This window comes from Dermacentor andersoni, chromosome 8, assembly GCF_023375885.2.
Source record: "Dermacentor andersoni chromosome 8, qqDerAnde1_hic_scaffold, whole genome shotgun sequence".
Taxonomy (NCBI): domain Eukaryota; kingdom Metazoa; phylum Arthropoda; class Arachnida; order Ixodida; family Ixodidae; genus Dermacentor; species Dermacentor andersoni.
Window position 1 is genome coordinate 45226704 of NC_092821.1, and position 6000 is coordinate 45232703.

Here is a 6000-nt window from a genome sequence, read left to right on the forward strand (position 1 = left end):
AGAATCATTCATATACATATTGTCACGGCGCCACGAGAGGGACAAAGACGACGATCACCTACAAGACGAAATAGGCGACGTAGTGGGGCTAACGTGGCGTTCGGCCATACTGGTTGTACCGGCCATATCATCTGCAGAGTAAACACGGTCCCATTTCACCTTATATCTCTGCCCGTTTCATTTTTGGTGAGTTGCGAGGCGTTGCACAAGACGAAACTCCGCAGCGGGCTTGTCGTCGGCCATCCTACCATGCTGGCAGACGACCAGGCCGCTGGATTAAGCACGGCGTTAGCATCCGGCGCACCCGCGACACCACAACCACGGCACCGCAACGGCAAGTCGTATTTGTCCCTCTCGTGGCACCGTGACAATATATTTATTCATAAAGAAACGTAATGTCAGAGTAGGAATCAAGTCAACGTTTTCGTCAAATATTTTGTTAGGCAACTAGCTGCATACATTGTTAATACACAATTCTTTTTATTTATTCATAGCATAGTCAAATAACTGCGAGTGACAGCATTTATATTCCGCAAACATTACGGCGCTAGTCTGGGCAGAGCGATAACGGGGCCCTAATACAGTTCATAAGCTATAGAATTAACCTGTATGAAAATTTTTTTAGAAGTAACTCGATGTTCTTCCTCTCGCATAAATCTTGACAATAGGATTCTCTATTCACAGCTTCTGGGCGGCAATGATACACTATTCCTAGTTTTCTCAGTAAATGCCTGGTACGAAGGTCATTATATCTGCTGGTCCTCTAACAAAACCCGTGATTATAGAGGTGGATATGCACATAATATAACCTACTACAATGCCGACAATCAGGTAAGTACTCAAATTGTCTGTCAGATGAGTTTATTCAAAATGAGTTCGAGTAATTAAAAATTGATCGGCGCACAGAATCGTGCATAGAGAACAAACAAATGAATATAACTATTCACCATGCACTTCCGCATTGTTGTACGAAATACTTCTAGCTTACAACTTGTATACATTTACAAAAGTGAGAGGACATTTTGGCCAGTAGATAGACAACGCTATAGGACGAGTGCTTGAACCACCTTCGACGCCAAAAACGTTACTAATCAGCATAAATAAATGAAAAAACTGGGATTGCATTAGTGTACTTATGACATAACAAATGCGGTGTAAAAAATGTATCGCCATATGGATAGACACAATGAGGTATTGCTGCAGAGCAACAGTGGCTACTGGCGGCAGGCTACTATTGCACAGCTTTCGAGCAATGCTGGCTTGGCGGAAGACACATATGCACCTTGCATTTGGCGCAGTAGAGAAAACTTTGCCCATGTGTGCAGTACTTTGGATTTGGGTGAATTCATAGCAGTGATTTACACCATCATACCTTATTTAGACCGTCATGGGGCTATGAGACGAGGGATATGCTGCAATTAAACATATAAAAAACACGCATAAACGCCTGTGGGAGTTGTTTCAGCATGCTTAATCATTGTGGCACTTGCTCATTTCCAAGCAGCCCTGTGTCACTATCAATGTAATGAAACTTGACCCGGCTAGTACAAACGACAGCGCTACAGCGACGAGAACTGTTGCCAACGGTGGCGCAAGGTGAATTGATGACGCAAGCAAGCGTTGATGACGTTCCCGTCACTACAAACCATTATCGTTCTTTAGATCCTTACCCATCCACGTCAAACCTTTATGAACGGTGATCAAACTTGCTCCGGCTGTGGCGGCGTATATGACGCGGCCGCGCGTACAGTATATTGAAAGCGATCTGCGATGCGTAGAATGAATACCGACTGCTGATAGCTCCACGCGCTGTGTTGTCGCCGCTTCGCCTTGACAACAGATGTGCATGTCCATGTTTTGAACGGTTTCTACAAGATGGGGGGGGGGGGGGGGGGGTGCGACGTGTGAGGAGAGCCTCATCAGCGCTGTATTCTTGCCGCTTCGTTGGCATTGGAACTACAGGCAGTACAAAAGTAAGGTCGCTCGCTGCTGCGAGCTCTACCTCAAAAGTGACTGTCTTACGGAGCGGACAAACGGAGGGCGGACGGACGGATGTTTTCGCGTTGGGTAAGCATAGAAATGCTTCCGCACTTAAAAAACCTATCATAACCTCAGATTTTTTACGCAGGCCGGGTGGCCCTATATACTGACGTACGATGGCTTTTTTCCGCCTTCGGGCGGATAATGTCTTCGATTACCTCACCACCACACCAGTGCCTAACAAGCTCCCTTTGCCTAACATATAGCAAATACAGATGTGAAAACGAAAAATTAACAATAATTACACATATCTGCTTCTTCATGTCAACCCCAACTAATAAAAAGATAATAATTAGCGCAACTTTTTTGTTTTACTATAACAAAGCCAAGAAGCTATAATAATCTGGATGGCTTTGTAAAGCAGCAAAAGCTGCAAAATTTATCATACATGCCTACAAGCCTATAACAATACACCCACGTACCAAGATGCACATCTACAAAAGTAGCCCGATACACGAGTGTATTTTAATATTGCCCTTATACCACGAAAAGCGGCTGCACATGTAGCACTATGCACATATCGTCATTTGCCCACTGTTTTCCCAGAGCAACATTATTCTTTCTTTTTCTCTGTTCATTACGCATAAAGAAAACGTTGTGAAATGCATGACTACCAGACTTGCAGCCACACTAGCACCGCCTGACGCGAACTAAACTTTATATTCATTTAGAAAAAAACGCTTTTTGTTTTGACAGCCCAAAGTTATCTACTTAATGTTCACACATCGGGTCATGTGTTTAATTGACTGTGCGTCCTCCTCCATTCTCGTAGAGCAATGAGCCAGCCGGCCGATTCCTGTTTCCATATCAAAGGTTGAGAACGCTCAGGGGTATCATCTAATTGTTACGTTGTATCAATCCACAGTAGTTGAAAAGCAAAAAATTCGCTGACGCTTACAAAACTCCTTAATGCGAAATTTGAGCGCAGCTCTACACATGTTTTCATTTCGCGTGTGAATGTATTGTATTATGAATATATAAGTTTATGTTAGTAAGAGAAGGTTGAGAGTAGCGAGCTTTCTTTTCGTGCAGGTGATGCACGCTACTCCGGTGCAACATCATAGTCATTGTCCCCGCACAGTCGGTCTTGCGCAGCACTACTCTTTTCTTTTCACGCTTTCGTTCGGCCAAACACGAGAGCTCCTTCTTCACGGGAAAATCGTGCAATCAGGTTCAGCGGCGATGACACCCAAGGGATCGTCATCTGAAGCCTTTCTCGTAACTTCTCGCCATCGCCCCTTGCAGGAACAGTGATAAAGCCACAAACGCTGGTACCGCCGGACTGAGCTCAGCAGCTGACGCCGCGGACTAGCGTAGCCCTCCCCACCTGACGCCACCCTAGCCACCCTGGGAAACGCAGATCAGGTCACCCACGCGCAGGCACCCACGCGCAGACGAAGGCCGTTTCCCCTTTGCTCCTCCTCCACCTTCCGGCTCACATCGTCGCTGTGGCCTTATCCTCCACTGTCCTCCTCGCGCGCTCTTCTTTCATCTCCCGCTGCGCTCCACGTTCGCTTTTATTTTTTGTTTGCGCTCGTCCCCTCATTCACGAGGTATACCGCCGCTGACGGACGCCGACGCTCAACGCACAAACGGGTGTCTGGGGACATCAATAAATCTGGGGGCATCAAAGCACTTCTTATGAATTGTGAATACAAAAGCATTACAGTCGAATTGAACGCCGCTGAGCAGTCCTTCGGGTTAGGAACGTCTCGTGGGCAAGCGAGCGCGTATAGATGAAGCAGGGTTTGGGTACGGGCTAGTTGGTATTCCATTGCAAACATCACTTACAGCGCGTACACAGAAAGGGACCAAAAGAACGACGAAGACAAGCGCGTGTCATCGTCGTTCTTTTGGTCCCTGTCCATGTACGCGCTATAAGTGATGTTTGCGTTTAGATGCTTGGGCAACGCCTCCTAGATAGCGCAAGGGTGGTGCACTTCAATACGCGACGTCATGTTACTTTGTCCGACTGCCATAGAATCTGATGGGGATGCTCCCATATAAGCCGCGGTGATTTTGACGTCACCGCTTTCGTCACGCCGGGCTTGGCAATGGAAATTTCGTTCCAAGTAGCATGTTCTCATAAAGCAGAGTGGAATGGCTTGCTATGTAGGAAGCGGTGGTTAAGCCCAGTGGGTAAGACACTCTGCTTCGAAGCGCGGGGTCGTAGGTTTGAAACACTTAACACCGTGATCTTATTGAATGTACTCTGTTTGTAGATTAATTTCTTTATAGCGACTACCAAGCTGAAGTTCTAACGCAGCTGAGAGCTTGCGTGGTCAAGGAACGCGCGGATAACGCAGGCTTGCGAGAGCGAGGGTGACGAGAGAGAGAGAGAAAAAACTTTATTTTCATGTTCGGTGGTAACGTGGAAAGGCCCTCAGTCCAGAACCTCGCTTGCGGCATTCTTCAGTGCAGCACTGATAAACGCCGCACGGTACCGTTGGTCCTCGGCGCTGGCTGCTTCTGTCAGCCACCCGGCATGGGGTTTAGGGGAAAGATTTGTGGGGGCAGGAAGGGGAGGTGGGGGTGGTCCACAGGACCAGAGGATATGGGATGTGTTCGGGTGTTCGCCACAGTATCGGCAGGGTGGGGGATCTTCAGTTAAGAGGCCGCGGAGGAGGTGCATTCGCGCTGGTGTAGGGAGTGTTTCAGTCTGGGCCTGACGAATCAGTACACCCTGTTCACGGGTGAGCACTTTGCTGAGCTTGGGGAACTTGCGTCTTGCCTCTTGATATGGCCGCAGAAGCAGGGGAGCCCACCTTTTCGTCTGGGCTGGTCGCGGAATGCAGGGTGCCTGGTTCAAAGTCTCGCAGGCGAGCTGATTAGCTCTTTCATTTCCCGGCAGTCCGTCATGACCAGGTATCCAGATGATTTCCAGAGGACCCTGAAGGTGCTCTTGAATAAATGTTGAAGTGTGGGCAGGGAGATCGTTGTGCAACAATTTCCTGCAAGCCGCCATGGAGTCGGTAAGTATGATTCTTGGGTAGGCTGAGTTACTAAGGGGCATGTGTTTGATCGCAGTTGCCATGGCTGTCAGTTCCGCTAAGGTCGGATCTGTCTCTGGGAGTAACTCAGTATGTAGAGTTTGGAGGTTGTTATTCACGACTGCTATAGCGGAGCCCCTTGCACCAACGCTAGCATCAGCGTACAAGTATATGCCGTCAGGGTGTCTTGCCGTGTACCTCTTGAAGTAGGCAACTCGCTGTCGTCGCCTCTCCTTGCCTCGTTCTGGATTCATGTGGCGTGGCAGTGGAGCTATGGTTAGAAGTTCGCTTTGTTTCGGGGGTAGTGGGCGCGTGTTCAGAAGGGGCGCAGCTTGTGGATGATGGCCGATGCTGTGGAGGATGTGCGTACCTTGACACGTGCGCTGCAAACGCAGTTCTTGGGAACGACGATGAATGCTGACTAGTTCCTCCACCGTGTTATGGCAACCGATGTCAAGTAGGAGCTTAGTGCTGGCACTAAACGGGATGCCGATGGCCAGCTTTGTCGCCTTCCTGATGAGCGCATCAAGGCGATTGATATCTTGCTTGCGGAGATAATTAGTGCGTTTCTTAGTTGAAGCATATCCGCCTCTTTCACTCCATTTGCTCGGTTGGAGACCCTACGCATCATGTGCAGCACCTGTTCTCCTTGTCTGAGCAGGTGATGCACCGTCACAGCGGGACCTCCATCTTTCTGGATATGGAGACCGAGTACCTTAATACATTTTGGTTGGGAAATCGGCACGCCTTCGTTTACAATTTGTATGGTGGGCGGTCTCCATCTTTTGTGATGGACCAGTAACAACTCAGATTTTTCCGGCGCACATCTAAGGCCAATAGTTTGAGCAGCCTCATGCACCCTGTTCATAGCCTGTTGGAGAGTTTCTTGGATATGCCCTGGCAAACCCGTGTTGATCCAGATGGTGATATCACCTGCGTAGATCGCATATTTGATGTCGGGGATGTCTCG